General features: G+C 50.3%; 4 protein-coding genes across 4 annotated transcripts in view; 1 reads left to right on the top strand and 3 right to left on the bottom strand.

The window, feature by feature from the left end:
• The window catches only part of LOC116969026, a 573,861-nt gene that overhangs the window by 137,598 nt on the left and 420,089 nt on the right, over positions 1 to 16,174 (bottom strand). The gene's annotated exons all lie outside the window — the stretch shown is intronic.
• LOC116969039 (ribonuclease inhibitor-like) overlaps positions 1 to 16,174 on the bottom strand; it is a 451,987-nt gene that overhangs the window by 191,622 nt on the left and 244,191 nt on the right. The window lies entirely within an intron of this gene.
• LOC116969024 (zinc finger protein 432-like) overlaps positions 1 to 16,174 on the top strand; it is a gene marked incomplete at its 5' end in the record, with an annotated part of 120,078 nt that overhangs the window by 87,717 nt on the left and 16,187 nt on the right. The window lies entirely within an intron of this gene.
• LOC116969011 (histone-lysine N-methyltransferase PRDM9-like) overlaps positions 1 to 16,174 on the bottom strand; it is a 78,597-nt gene that overhangs the window by 61,205 nt on the left and 1,218 nt on the right. The window lies entirely within an intron of this gene.

Here is a 16,174-nt window from a genome sequence, read left to right as displayed (position 1 = left end):
GCCCTTCGAGCCTGCACCGCCATTCAATATGATCATGGCTGATCATCCAACTCAGTATCCTGTACCTGCCTTCTCTCCATACCCCCTGATCCCTTTAGCCACAAGGGACACATCTAACTCCCTCTAAAATGAACTGACCTCAACTACATTCTGTGGCAGAGAATTCCACAGATTCACCACACTCTGTGTGAAAAATGTTTTCCTCATCTCGGTTCTCAAAGATTTCTCCCTTATCCTTAAACTGTGACTCCTTGTTCTGGACCCCCAACATCGGGAACAATCTTCCTGCATCTAGCCTGTCCAACCACTTAAGAATTTTGTAAGTTTCTATAAGATCCCCCCTCAATCTTCTAAAATCTCCCTCTATGGCAAGAATGTCTTTCCTCAGATTAGGAGACCAAAACTGTACGCAATACTCCAGATGTGGTCTCACCAAGACCCTGTACAACTGCAGTAGAACCTCCCTGCTCCTATACTCAAATCCTTTTGCTGTCAGGGTGACATCAGGGCAACGGTGGTGCGCGCGTGTGTGCGGCAGACCTCACTGCGCTGGGCGGTGAGACGTGCGGGCGGCTCGACCCGTGCCTTCTTTCCACAGATGCTGCCTGACCAGCTGAGTTACTCCAGCACTTTGTGTCTATCTTCTCCACAGATGCTGCCTGACCCGCTGAGTTACTCCAGCACTTTGTCAGTCATAGAGTGATACAGCGTTGGAAAGAGGCCCTTCGGCCCAACTCATACCCGCACTCCTAGATCCCTCGGCTCCACTCATTCCGCCAGGCTCAGAGATGTACAGAGTCCTAGTGAGACCACACCTGGGGTATTGTGTGCTGTTTTGGCCCCCTAACACCTTTTGTCACGGAGAGTTGTGAGTACAAAAAATGTATTAAGATATGTGTGTTGTGTGTTATTGTAATTTACCGTACTAATAATTAAAAAAAAAAAAAAAATAGAGAGAGAGAGAGAGAGAGAGAGAGAGAGAGAGGGAGAAAGAGGGATAGAGAGAGAGAGGGGGGAGAGAGAGAGAGAGAGAGAGAGAGAGAGAGAGAGAGAGAGAGAATAGAGGGAGATGAAGGGAGGGAGAGAGGGAGAGAAGGGGATAAAGAGAGAGAGAGAGAGAGAGAGAGAGAGAGAGAGAGTGAGAGAGAGGGAGAGAGAGAGAGAAATGGAGAGAGAGAGGTGAGAAGGGAGGGAGAGATGGAGAGAGAGAAGGGAGGGAGAGAGAAAGAAAGAGAAAGAGAGGGAGGGAGAGTGGGAGAGGGAGAGGGAGGGAGAGAGGGTGTGAGAAAGAGAGAGGTAGAGGGGGGGAAGAGAGAGAGGAGGGGATAAAGAGAGATAGGGTGGGGAGGGAGAGATGGAAAGAGAGAAGGGTATAAAGAGAAAGAGAGGGGGGATAGAAGGGGATAGAGAGAGAGGGAAAGAGGGTGGGGAGGGGGAGGGAGAAAGAGAAGGGGATAGAGAGAGGGTGGTGAGGGAGAGATGGAGAGAGAGAAGCGGGGAGAGAGAAAGCGAGAGGGCGGGGAGGGAGAGATGGAGAGAGAGAAGGTGATGAGAGAAGGTGGGGAGGGAGAGATGGAGAGAGAAGGGGATAGAGAGAAAGAGAAAGGGCGGGGAGGGAGAGATGGAGAGAGAGAAGGGGATAGAGAGGGAAAGAGGGTGGGGAGGGAGAGATGGAGAAAGTAGGGGATAGAGAGAGAGGGGGAGAGGGTGGGGAAGGAGATGGAGAGAGCGAGAGAGAGAGATAGAGGGTGGGGAGGGAGATTTGGAGAGAGGCGGGGAGAGAGAGAGAGAGAGGGCGGGGAGGGAGAGATGGAGAGAGAGAGAAGGGGATAGAGAGAGAGGGTGGGGAGGGAGAGATGGAAAGAGAGAAGGGGATAGAGAGAGAGAGGGTGGGGAGGGAGAGACGGAAAGAGAAGGGGATAGAGAGAGAGAGAAAGGGTGGGGAGGGAGAGATGGAGAACGATAGGGGAGAAAGGAGAGAGTGAGAGAAGGGGATAGAGAGAGGGAAGGGGGAGAGATGGCGAGAGAGAAGGGGATAAAGAGAGAGTGGTTGGGGAGAGAGGGATTGAGTAGAGAGAGAGGGAGAGAGAGGTGGAGAGAGGGAGAGAGAGAGAGAGAGAGAGAGAGAGAGAGAGAGAGAGAGAGAGAGAGAGAGAGAAAAGGAGGGAGATGAAGGGAGAGAGAGGGAAGGGGATAAAGAGAGAGAGAGAGATGGAGGGAGAGAGAAGGTGAAAGAGAGAGGGAGGGAGAGAGAGAAATGGAGAGAGAGAGAGGTGGGGAGGGAGAGATGGAGAGAGAGAAGGGAGGGAGAGAGAAAGAAAGAAAGAGAGGGAGGGAGAGAGAGGGAGAGAGGGTGTGAGAAAGAGAGAGGTAGAGGGGGGGAAGAGAGAGAGGAGGGGATAAAGAGAGATAGGGTGGGGAGGGAGAGATGGAGAGAGAGAAGGGTATAAAGAGAAAGAGAGGGGGGATAGAAGGGGATAGAGAGAGAGGGAAAGAGGGTGGGGAGGGGGAGGGAGAAAGAGAAGGGGATAGAGAGAGGGTGGTGAGGGAGAGATGGAGAGAGAGAAGCGGGGAGAGAGAAAGCGAGAGGGCGGGGAGGGAGAGATGGAGAGAGCGAAGGGGATTGAGAGGTGGGGAGGGAGAGATGGAGAGAGAAGGGGATAGAGAGAAAGAGAAAGGGCGGGAGGGAGAGATGGAGAGATAGAAGGGGATAGAGAGGGAAAGAGGGTGGGGAGGGAGAGATGGAGAGAAAGAAGGGGATAGAGAGAGGGGGAGAGGGTGGGGAAGGAGATGGAGAGAGCGAGAGAGAGAGATAGAGGGTGGGGAGGGAGATTTGGAGAGAGGCGGGGAGAGAGAGAGAGAGAGAGAGAGAGGGCGGGGAGGGAGAGATGGAGAGAGAGAAGGGGATAGAGAGAGAGGGTGGGGAGGGATAGATGGAAAGAGAGAAGGGGATAGAGAGAGAGGGTGGGGAGGGAGAGATGGAAAGAGAAGGGGATAGAGAGAGAGAGAAAGGGTGGGGAGGGAGAGATGGAGAACGATAGGGGAGAAAGGAGAGAGTGAGAGAAGGGGATAGAGAGAGGGAAAGGGGGGAGAGATGGCGAGAGAGAAGGGGATAAAGAGAGAGGTTGGGGAGAGAGGGATTGAGTAGAGAGAGAGGGAGAGAGAGGTGTAGAGAGAGAGGGAGAGGGAGGGGCAGAGTGAGAGATAGAGGGGTGGAGAGAGAAGAGAGGGAGAGACAGAGAGGGGAAGAATTGAGGAGAGAAAGTTCGGAAGGGAGAGGGAGAGAGAGATATCTGAGCGGTGGGGGGCCGAGAGGGGCAGGAATAAGTGGAGAGGGTAGGAGAGAGAGAGGAGACAGTCCGGGGGAGGGAAGGGGTGAGAGGCTGGGGGTTGGGAAAAGGGGTGAAGTCGGTAGTGGGGGGGAAGCAGGGAGCAAAGGGAGGGGGGAGGGATTCAAGGGAGAGTGAGTTTGGTGCCGAGGGGGATGAATGGGGGAGGCAGGGAACTGCGGGGGGTAGGGGAGAGGGGTCAAGTGAGTCAAGGAAGGGGGTAGGGAGCCTGGTGGGGGTTCACACTGTTTGGGGGTGGTGAGGAGGGAGCAAAGGGGGGTAAGGAGCAGGAGGTGGCAGGGGTAAGGGGCAGGGAGCCACAGGGATGAGGTCACATTGTTTGGGGTAGGGAGAGTGTTGCAGTTTAGGAAGTCAAACCAGGGCAGGATCTTCACTGTGAAGGGGTGCTGGGGCAACAGACAATAGGTGCAGGAGTAGGCCATTCGGCCCTTTGAGCCAGCACCGTCATTCAGTGTGATCAGGGCTGATCATCCCAAATCAGTACCCCGTACCTGCCTTCTCCCCATATCCGCTGACTCCACTATCTTTAAGAGCCCTATCTAGCTCTCTCTTGAATGTATTCAGAGAACCGGCCTCCACCGCCCTCTGAGGCAGAGAATTCCACAGACACACAACTCTCCGTGAGAAAAAGTGTTTCCTCGTCTCCATACTAAATGGCTTACCCCTTATTCTTAAACTGTGTGTATGGCCCCTGGTTCTGGACTCCCCCAACATCGGGAACATGTTTACTGCCTCTAGCATGTCCAAACCCTTAACAATCTTATATGTTTCAATAAGATAACCTCTCATCCTTCTAAACTCCAGTGTACAAGCCCAGCCGCTCCATTCTCTCAGCATATGACAGTCCCGCCATCCCGGGAATTATCCTTGTAAACCTACGCTGCTCTCCCTCAATAGCAGGAATGTCCTTCCTCAAATTAGGGGGCAAAACCAGCACACAGTACTCCAGGTGTGGTCTCACTAGGACTCTGTACAACTCTGAGCCTGGCGGAATGAGAGATCTAGGAATGCGGGTACGAGTTGGGCCGAAGGGCCTCTTTCCAACGCTGTATCACTCTATGACAAAGTGCTGGAGTAACTCAGCGGGTCAGGCAGCATCTGTGGAGAAGATAGACACAAAGTGCTGGAGTAACTCAGCGGGTCAGGCAGCATCTGTGGAGAGAAGGCATGGGTGGCATTTTGGGTCAACACCCTTCTTTGGTTTAGTTTAGTTTAGAGATGCAGCGCGGAAAGAACAGGTCTTTCGGCCCACGGAGTCCGTGCCGACCAGCGATCACCCCGTACACTAGCACTATCCCACGCACATTAGGGAAAATTCAGCAATTTTGCGGAGGCCGATTAATCTACAACCCTGAACGTCTTTGAAATGTTGGAGGAAGCCGGAACACCCGGAGTAAAATCCCACGAAGGTCAAAGTGTAGGCTTGGCGATCGCTTCGCCCAACACCTCCCCTCGGTTTGCAATAACCAACCTGATCTCCCGCTGGATCAGCACTTCAACTCCCCCTCCCATTCCCAATCCGACCTTTCTGTCCTGGGCCTCCTCCATGGCCAGAGTGAGGCCTACCGAAAATTGGAGGAGCAGCACCTCATATTCCGCTTGGGCAGTTTACACCCCAGCGGTATGAACATTGACTTCTCCAATGTCAGGTTGTCCCTGCTTTCTCCTCCCCTTCCCAGCTCTCCCTCAGCCTCTGAGTCTCCGAATCTTCCTTTCTTCTTCCCGCTCCACTCCCACCCCACCCTCACGTCAGTCGGGTGAAAGGTCTCGACCCGAAACGTCACCTATTTCCTTCGCTCCATAGATGTTGCCTCACCCGCTGAGTTTCTCCAGCATTTGTGTCTACCTGGTGGAAAGCAAGGATGTAAGACTGCAAAGAGAAGTTGATCACCTATTAATTATGCCAAAAATGTAAAATGCGCATATAACTATTGTGTCACGAGTGTTTTGAAAATTTGCTAGCGATGTGAATTATTGAAACACTTTGGGTTGTGTCAGTGTATTGTACCACATCCTGAATATAATGGCGTGTTTGTGAAACTCACCACCAATGTATGGGATATTAGAAACATAGAAAATAGGTGCAGGAGTAGGCCATTCGGCCCTTCGAGCCTGCACCGCCATTCAATATGATCATGGCTGATCATCCAACTCAGTATCCTGTACCTGCCTTCTCTCCATACCCCCTGATCCGTTTAACCACAAGGGCCACATCTAACTCCCTCCTAAATATAGCCAATGAACTGGCCTCAACTACCTTCTGCAGCAGAGAATTCCAGAGATTCACCACTCTCTGTGTGAAAAAAGTTTTCCTCGTCTCGGTCCTAAAAGATTTCCCCCTTATCCTTAAACTGTGACCCCTTGTTCTGGACTTCCCCAACATCGGGAACAATCTTCCTGCATCTAGCTTGTCCAACCCCTTAAGAATTTCTATAAGATCCCCCCGCAGTCTTCTAAATTCTAGCGAGTACAAACCGAGTCTATCCAGCCTTTCTTCATATGAAAGTCCTGACATCCCAGGAATCAGTCTGGTGAACCTTCTCTGTACTCCCTCTATGGCAAGAATGTCTTTCCTCAGATTAGGAGACCAAAACTGTACGCAATACTCCAGGTGTGGTCTCACCAAGACCCTGTACAACTGCAGTAGAACCTCCCTGCTCCTATACTCAAATCCTTTTGCTATGAATGCTAACATACCATTCGCCTTCTTCACTGCCTGCTGCACCTGCATGCCTACTTTTAATGACTGGTGTACCATGACACCCAGGTCTCGTTGCATCTCCCCCTTTCCTAATCGGCCACCATTCAGATAATAGGCTACTTTCTTGTTTTTGCCACCAAAGTGGATAACCTCACATTTATCCACATTATACTGCATTATACTATATTCTTTGTGACTGCGCTGTAATTATAGAGAGAAGTGTAGATTGGTTACTTCTTACTAACTACTTGTAGTGCTTGTTGGTAGAAGCTTGGCCTACTATGTGGTTTATATTATCAGAAGTCTGCTTTAGTAATTAGCAAAGATACTAGAGCGGAGCAAATAGACCACTCCTGCAAATCCAATGGACTGACGTGTAGTACGCAACGGAGCGCAACTTCCGCCATTTCAGTAAGCCCGACTTCAGTTATGCCTCTCGCAGTGTAATCAGCGTTGCGGGGGAACAGTTTGTGTTTACTATGTTTATAGTATCTTTGCTTGGACACTATGTAATATTATGTTTATTAGTAATTAGTGTGAGTAGCTGCTAGTTACTGTAACACCATGCAGATGAATGCTGTGAGTGAGTGGACTTTAATAAACATGTGTTGTACCTTGACATGCATACGACTCGACTCATTACAAGTAGTACAGCACAAGAATGAACCCTTCGGCCCACAATATTTGTGCATGAAAACATTTGAGTATCGGCTGAAGTTACCCACTCATCCATTCCTCTCCCTACCTTGTACTCTTGCTCACTGAAATATCTCTCCTATGCTAGAACGAAGACGACATCCTCCACCGCCTCTTGAATCGCCTCTTCCAGCCTCTGGCGGTAATGAATTGTCAAATGCAGCAGCTATGAATCATCACACTTTTCCAGGAGCACCGTCATCGAAGACATTGGAGGAGCTGTGATGAATCAAAATAATGGAATTATCGAGGGATGTCTGTTTTCCTCCACCGAAAGCTGCACTTGGGAGTGTCACCACCCCACTCTGCTAAAAGGCAGACCACATGACGGAGATGAGGCGCTCCGATCAGCGGGTTGCTGTCAGGCCAAGCGCCGGATCTACCCGCACCCTGCACAGAGGGAGACCCGGCTGCGATCCTCGGCTTGCCCTGATAATGGTCCCCAGGCTGTTGCTGTAACTTGTTCCCTGCGATCGATCACCCATTCACACTAGTTCTACATTATCCTGCAAACTTCACGTGAGCAGATTACTTTAACCTGGCATCATGTTGGGCACAACAGCATAGGCCGAAGTGTCTGTTCTTGTACTGCAGTGTGCTAGTTTAGATAGAATTCTCCAACCTCTTTCAATACTTCTTATTCCCTTTCCTTCTCTCCTTATCCCAATACACATCCTATTCCCCATCTGCAAATTTCCCCAACCCTTCTGTAGTGGCCATTTGGCTTTATGTTGTGTGTCATTAATTATGGTCATTTGCCGTTAAATTTTAGTCTGCCGGTAATTATGTGGGTGGAATTTATTACGTAGTCAGTGGCGTGTTTGCTGCTGGGCTTCTTGTGCAGAAGCTGTTTTTTACTTCGTTTAGTTCGGAGGTCCATGGCCAAGAGGTATAATGGGCCTGCCCCACTGCGGGGACCTAATTCGCGACTTTAGAAGAGTTTACCCTCGACTCGTACTCGCAGCAAGGTCGACACGAGGTCCTAGGAGGTCTTTGTAACTCTCCTTCATGCCCGAGAGTAGTCCCCGCGTACTCAAGGCCTCGGCTAGGTCGCGGCGTTTTTTTCAGCAAGCTGAAAAATGCCCGCGAGTAAAAAAAGGTCACCATGGAAAAAATCAATATTTTTTTACTCATAGGTTTAGTCGTAGTAGTTCGCAATGCTATCATAGGTAATCGAAGGTAGTCGAAGGTAAAGCTCATTGAGAAAAAAAAGGTAAGTAAACCGACCGGTAATGTTAAATGGCGCTAAACTTTATTAAACGTTGTCTGGCTTCTTAAAAGTGTCTCCACTCCTTCTCCTCCCCTTCTCCCCCCTCTCTCCCCTTCTCTCCCCCCCACCCACTCTAAAGGACTTACCGTAACTGTGCCAGCCGCCTTATACCTGCCTGTTCATCACGGGTGTGAATTTCGACAGTGCTCCTCCACTTTCCTGCCCCCCGCCTTTGCGATGTGTTTGTGTGTTTGTGTGTGTGTGTGTGTGTGTGTGTGTGTGTGTGTGTACGTGTGTGTGTGTGTACGTGTGTGTTTGTGTGTGTGTGTGTGTGTGTGCTGACGGTCGATCCATTCGTAGTTTCATCGCTGACGGTCAATAGACAATAGGTGCAGGAGTAGGCCATTCGGCCCTCCGAGCCAGCACCGCCATTGAATGTGATCATGGCTGATCATCCCCAATCAGTACCCCGTTCCTGCCTTCTACCCATATCCCCTGACTCCGCTATTTTTAAGAGCCCCATCCAGCTCTCTCTTGAAAGCACCCAGAGAACCTGCCTCCAGGGAATTCCACAGACTCACCACACTCTGTGAGAAAAAGTGTTTCCTCGTCTCTGTTCTAAATGGCTTACTCCTTATTCATAAACCGTGGCCCCTTGTTCTGGACTCCCCCAACATCGGGAACATGTTTCCCATCTCTAGTGTGTCCAAACCCTTAACAATCTTATATGTGTCCGGATTCAGATTCAGATTCAGATTCAATTTTAATTGTCATTGTCAGTGTACAGTACAGAGACAACGAAATGCATTTAGCATCTCCCTGGAAGAGTGACATAGCAAATGATTTGAATAAATAATAATAAGTGATAATAAGTGTCCGGGGGGTGGGGGGGGGGGGGTGATTGGCAGTCACCGAGGTACGTTGTTGAGTAGAGTGACAGCCACCGGGAAGAAACTGTTCCTGGACCTGCTGGTTCGGCAACGGAGAGACCTGTAGCGCCTCCCGGATGGTAGGAGGGTAAACAGTCCATGGTTGGGGTGAGAGCAGTCCTTGGCGATGCTGAGCGCCCTCCGCAGACAACGCTTGCTTTGGACAGACTCAATGGAGCGGAGCGAGGAACCGGTGATGCGTTGGGCAATTGTCAATGAGATCCCCACTCATACTTCTAATCTCCAGAGTGTACAAGCCCAGCCGCTCCATTTTCTCAGCATATGACAGTCCCGCCATCCAGGGAATTAACCTGGTGAACCTACGCTGCACTCCCTCAATAGCAAGAATGTCCTTCCACAAATTAGGGGACCAAAACTGCACACAATACTATAGGTGTGGTCTCACTAGGGCTCTGTACAACTGCAGAAGGACCTCTTTGCTCCTATATTCGATTCCTCTTGTAATAAATGCCAACATGCTATTCGCTTTCTTCACTGCCTTCTGTACCTGCATGCTTACTTTCATAGATTGATGTACAAGGACCCCCAGATGCCCTTGTACTTCCCCTTTTCGCAACTTGTCATCATTTAAATAGTAATCTGCCTTCCTGTTTTTGCTACCAAAGTGGATAACCTCACATTTATCCACATTAAACTTCATCTGCCATGCATCTGCCCACTCTACCAACTAGTCCAAGTCACCCTGCATTCTCGTAGCATCCTCCTCACAATTCACACTGCCACCCTGCTTTGTGTCATCTGCAAATTTGCTAATGTTACTTTGAATCCCTTCACCCAAATCATTGATGTATATTGTAAATAGTTGCGGTCCCCGCATCGATCCGTACGGTACCCCACTAGTCACTGCCTGCCATTCTGAAAGGGACCCGTTAATCCCTACTCCTGTCTGCCAACCGCTGCTCTATCCATGTCAGCACTCTACCCACAATACCATGTGCCCTAATTTTGCCCACTATTCTCCTTTGTGGGACCTTATCAAATGCTTTCATAAAGTCCAGGTACACTACATCCACTGGCTCTCCCTTGTCCATTTGCCTAGTTACATCTTCAAAAAATTCTAGAAGTTTAGTGATGCACGATTTCCCCTTTGTAAAGCCATGCTGATCGGACCGATCCTGTTACTTCTATCCAAATGTGCGGCTATCTCATCTTTTATAATTGACTCCAGCAGCTTCCCCACCACTGATGTCAGTCTAACTGGTCTATAATTCCCTGTTTTCTCTCTCCCGCCTTTCTTAAAAAGTGGGATAACATTAGAGAGAGTGGGAGTGGGGGAAGAGAGTGGGAGGGGGAGAGAGTGGGTGGGGGAGAAAGTGGGAGGGGGAGAGAGTGGGACGGGGAGAGAGTGGGAGGGGGAAAGTCAGGGGGTGGAAGGGAGGGGGAGAGTAGAGGGGAGAGAGAGAGGGGGGAGAGCAGAAAGAGTGGAGAGAGATTGAGGGGAGAGAGAGAATATTTAAACAACAGGAAAATGTGCGTTAATTTGCCGGAGCAAATAACGGAGAACTGTAAAAACTGTAAAAAATGCAGTAAATCGAAATTTAGAGAGAAATAAATTTAAAAAATGTTAATTAAAAAAAATAATTAACAAATGTTTTTTTTTTTATTAAAAAAAATGTAATTACTTGTCTAATGAAATATTAATATTATTCATTGGCTCCTTGGGTGGTGGTGACGTCACTCGGCCTCGCGCCGTTTCCTGCGGACGTTTGAAGCGGCTCCGCGCGCGGGAGATATGGACAGCGGCCCCCACACGCACGCGCTCTGGCCCCGCACACACGCGCTCGGATCCCGGATGGAGCGAGCGAGGCAGCGCGCGGGCTCACGGTGGCGGCAACTTGGCTGCTTTAAATTCATGCTTCACTTCACCATCGCTTCCAGCTGTCAGCTTAACAGCGGTTAACAGCAGCGATCAACGGTTAGTGGGGGGCGGGGGGGGGAGTGGTCGGGTGGAAAGAGAGAGGGGGGGATAAAGAGTAGGAGGCGGGAGGTTAACGGACGTCGACAGTTGGGGGCCCGGGAGCGAGTGTAATACAGTTTATCCGCCCGGGAGCGAGTGTAATACAGTTGGGGGCAAAGATCCTATAGCGGAGCAAGATGGATTACTCTCACGCTGATTCATGGGCGATTTTATGACTCATTTTAGCAACCTGCCCCCGCCATCTTGTTCCGCCATCTTGCTTCCGGCCAAATATTGGATCCGCAGCGGGGAGAAGGAGTGCGGGGCCCGGGGCAGCGCTATAAGATCTTTGATACAGTTTATCCGCCCGGGAGCGAGTGTAATACTGTTGTGGGGCCCGGGAGCGAGTGTAATACAGTTGTGGGGCCCGGGAGCGATTGTAATACAGTTTATCCGCCCGGGAGCGAGTGTAATACTGTTGTGGGGCCCGGGAGCGAGTGTAATACAGTTGTGGGGCCCGGGAGCGAGTGTAATACAGTTGTGGGGCCCGGGAGCGAGTGTAATACAGTTGTGGGGCCCGGGAGCGAGTGTAATACATTTGTGGGGCCCGGGAGCGAGTGTAATACAGTTGTGGGGCCCGGGAGCGAGTGTAATACATTTGTGGGGCCCGGGAGCGAGTGTAATACAGTTGTGGGGCCCGGGAGCGAGTGTAATACAGTTTATCCGCCCGGGAGCGAGCGTCGGCAGTTGGCGCTGGACGGGAGCGAGCGCCTTGCAGCTGCGCGCGCATGCTTGTGGAGGCGGGGCCTCGCGCGCTGAGGAGAGGAGGAGGGGGTAGAGGAGAAGGGGGTAGGGGAGAGGAGAAGGGGGTGGGGGGAGAGGAGAGGGGGGTGAGAGTAGGAGGAGGAGGGTAGATAGGGAGGGGGTAGCGAGGGGATACAGCGCGTATCTGTATCTTTGCCTATAATCACCACCACTGGATGTCACAAACGTATCCTACACCCACTAGGGACAATGTTTACATTCACCAAGCCAATTAACCTAACCTGCACGTCTTTGGAATGTGGGAGGAAGCTGGAGATCTGGGCGAAAACCCACGCAGGTCACGGGGAGAACGTGCAAACTCTGCACAGACAGCGCCCGTAGTCGTGATCAAACCCGGGTCTCCAGCGCTGCATTTTGCTGTAAGGCAGCAACTCTACCGCTGCGCCACCGTGAATCCCCGGGGAGAGTGACGCCGTTTGTCAACCGGGTCCCCGCTCATCAGTGAAGGGGTTCCTGCGGCCACAGCCGCCCAGTGATGCCCCGAGTTTATGCATCACCGGGCAGAGAGGGGTCTGCTGTGGGGAGCAGCTGAATGAGGCCAGTCGGCCCATCTAGTCTACTCCGCCATTCAATCATGGTTAGACACAAAAAGCTGGAGTAACTCAGCGGGACAGGCAGCATCTCTGGAGAGAAGGAATGGGTGACGTTTCGGGTCGAGACCCTTCTTCAGTCTGGTTATGGATAAGGGAAACGAGAGATATAGACGATGATTTTTTTTCTTAGACTCAATCACGGCTGATCTATCTCTCCCTCCCAACCTCATTCTCCTGCCTTCTCCCCATAGCCCTGACACCCGTACGAATGAAGAATCTGTCAACCTCCGCCTTAAAAATACCTAATGACAGCCGTTTGCGGCAATGAATCCCACAGATTCACCACCCTCCAGCTCAAGAAATTCCTCATCATCTCCAGTCTAAAGGGACATCCTTTAATTCTGAGGCTGTGCCCTCTGGTCCTAGACTCTCCCACTGGTGGAAACATCCTCTCCACATCCACTCTGTCCAGGCCTTTCACTATTTGATGGGATGTGGAGGGTGCAGAGAGGGCTCATGAGGATGGGGACGGGGTTTGTAGGGTGCAGGAAGGGTTTGGGAGAGAGGGGAGATGGTGCAGAGAGGGTTCGGAAGGGATGTGGAGGGTGCACAGAGGGTTTGGGAGAGCAGTTGGGATGTGGAGAACACAGAGAAGGTTCAGTAGGATGGGGTGTGGAGGGAGGAGAGAGGGTTCAGGCGGGAGAGGATAGGTTGTGGAGGGTGAAGAGAGGGTAAAGGAGATGAGGATGGGGTGTGGAGGGTGATGAGAGGGTTCAGAAGGGGAGGATGGGGTGCTGACGGTGAGGAGAGGGTTCAGGTGGGTGGAGTGGGGAGGGTTCAGGAGGTTGTGGAGGGTGTCGAGGGGGCTCGGCAGGGTGGGGACAGGGTGGGTGACAGCATGGTGCCAGATGGGGTGACTGGGAAATGTGAGGCCATCCTCGCCAGCAGACAATGAAGCAGCAATGCTGTATTCTGTGAATGTTTTTGTACTATTATACAATTAACATGATGCCTTGCTACACAGCATCAAGAGTATTAGATAACATTTATTGACATAAATAAGGAATAATATTGCTTCAAGTTTCATCAGACTGGTGTTGCCGTGTGTAGTGAGACCGATGCTCTGCCTCTGTTCTTTAGTGTTTAGAGGAATGAGGGGTGACCTGAATGAAATGTCCATAGATTGGATGTATGCTGGGTGTTATGTTATGCTGCATGTAAGTATTTAATTGTTCCATTGTACATGTGAGAATTTAACACTCTTGACTCCTGCTTTTTCCCCTGAGTGAAGAGTCCAGATCCAGGGGTCAGAATCTGTGACTGGGGTGGTGATCGGTGTGTTTCTGGGGTGGCTTGTTTCTGACTCTGAGGAACGGTGGAACAATGCCGGGCTGCCCAGCTCCACCCAGTGTAAATGTGCTTGGGGTTCCTGTCTTCATCACTCTGTCTACCAGTGGTACCTCCACCCCCCAGGTACCGTTGGTCATTTGCCGTTTCAATACATTGAGGACAGAGGAAGCCGGTTATTCGACCCACAGTGTCTTTGCCGGTTGTGCAAGAGTTCATCGGTCAGATCCCACCTTCTGGTAACCAGTCTTCAAGCACACATTGTAGTGTATACGTTTCTTCAAAGGTAATTTTAGCTGAGTTCCAGATCTGTACTGATCCTGTGGTGGGAGAAATGTTTCACCAGGTCTACAATCTTTCAGCTAATTCCTGTATCACCGTGCTACCCTGTATTCGTCTGAATTGCTCGGGGGAAACTGCTCCTCCTCCTTTCGTCCCTCATCTCATTACTCTATACAGTTCTCGTGAAATGTAGCCTTTCCAATAATTTATCAAAGTTCCAAATACAGTTAATAAGTTCCAGACTTATTCCAATTAACCACCTAACAGCCGGTGACTTTGCCCATTTTAACCTTACTTGGAATTAGAAATGTGAGGTAAATGTTTGAGTTGTGTTTACATGTCAGAACAGCATTTGTTTTATTTGAGCAGAAGTTGTGAGCAGCCAATTCCACCCATGACATGTGACAGGATCTGTTGGGGGGAGAGAGTTCACCATTTGGACTCATCGATATTTTAATATAGTAGACGTTGTGTGTAACCTAAATGGGAATTTGAGGTTGTGTTATCCGGTTTGAGTTTAGACCTGCAGCATCTGTGGGTTTGAGTTTAGACCTGCAGCATCTGTGGGTTTGAGTTTAGACCTGCAGCATCTGTGGGTCTTTATTTCACATTTGCAGCACTGGGGAGCGGCGGACAAAATACTCACAGATGGATGGATGGATGTCAATCTGCTGTCCTCCCTCCCCGGCCCCGAGTCTCCCCGCCCGCCCAGACAGTGGGGCCCCGTTCCCCACAGTCTCTTGATGAACCTTTGGGCGGTTTGGGCAGCGTCCTGTAGAGATGAGACGGATGATTCTCCTGTGAAGTGGGACTGGTGGTGGTACTGCAGACATCACCTGACATCATGGAGACCCTGCTGACAAAATCCCTCCAGGTTCTGTTCAAATCCTATCCATGTTACTGTATTCCTACCGGCAGAAAGGGTTAACAGGAATATTAAAAGTACTTTATGCACATTATACAGTAGAAGGTTGTCAAACCGGTTGGTCTTGGGTTCAGCAGCGAGACCGCTCCCTGTACTGAGGAATGTGAGGCTTGGAATCCACACTGTGGACAGGCAGCTGTTTGCACGCAGATACTGAGCACTGCACCCACAGAACTATAGCCGCACCTCGCAAATCATAATTCACCCGACTAGCTGCAACGAAGCAAGGAAGAAAGGTAATGCTCCGCTTGTTATGGGAGATTTCAACATGCAGGTAGACTGGGAAAATCAGGTTGGGACTGGACCCCAAGGGAGTTTGTGGAGTGCCTCCGTGATGGATTCTTAGAGCAGCTTGTACTGGAGCCTAGCAGGGAGAAGGCAATTCTGGATTTAGTGTTGTGTAACAAACCAGATTTGATAAAGGAACTTGAGGTTAATGAGCTATTAGGAGGTAGCGACCATAATATGGTCAGGTTTAATCTACAATTGGAGAGGGAGATGGGTAGATCGGAGGTGTCAGTGTTGCAGTTGAATAAAGGGGACTATGGATCCATGAGGGAGGAGCTGGCCAAAGTTGACTGGAAAGATACACTAGCAGGGATGACAGTGGAACAACAATGGCAGGTATTTCTGGGAATAATACAGAAGGTTCAGGATCAGTTCATTCCAAAGAGGAAGAAAGATTCCAAGGGCAGTAAGGGGTGACTGTGGCTGACAAGGGACCTCAGGTAATCCATTTAGAACGGAGACGAGGAAACACTTTTTCACACAGAGAGTGGTGAGTCTGGAATTTTCTGCCTCAGAGGGCGGTGGAGGCCGGTTCTCTGGATGCTTTCATAGAAACATAGAAACATAGAAATTAGGTGCAGGAGTAGGCCATTCGGCCCTTCGAGCCTGCACCGCCATTCAATATGATCATGGCTGATCATCCAACTCAGTATCCCGTACCTGCCTTCTCTCCATACCCTCTGATCCCCTTAGCCACAAGGGCCACATCTAACCCCCTCTTAAATATAGCCAATGAACTGGCCTCGACTACCCTCTGTGGCAGAGAGTTCCAGAGATTCACCACTCTCTGTGTGAAAAAAGTTCTTCTCATCTCGGTTTTAAAGGATTTCCCCCTTATCCTTAAGCTGTGACCCCTTGTCCTGGACTTCCCCAACATCGGGAGCAATCTTCCTGCATCTAGCCTGTCCAAACCCTTAAGAATTTTGTAAGTTTCTATAAGATCCCCTCTCAATCTCCTAAATTCTAGAGAGTATAAACCAAGTCTATCCAGTCTTTCTTCATAAGACAGTCCTGACATCCCAGGAATCAGTCTGGTGAACCTTCTCTGCACTCCCTCTATGGCAATAATGTCCTTCCTCAGATTTGGAGACCAAAACTGTACGCAATACTCCAGGTGTGGTCTCACCAAGACCCTGTACAACTGCAGTAGAACCTCCCTGCTCCTATACT

Source organism: Amblyraja radiata (genome assembly GCF_010909765.2).
Source record: "Amblyraja radiata isolate CabotCenter1 chromosome 42 unlocalized genomic scaffold, sAmbRad1.1.pri SUPER_42_unloc_2, whole genome shotgun sequence".
Lineage (NCBI taxonomy): Eukaryota > Metazoa > Chordata > Chondrichthyes > Rajiformes > Rajidae > Amblyraja > Amblyraja radiata.
Note: the sequence above shows the minus strand (reverse complement) of the source record. Positions and strands in the feature narration are given on the sequence as shown.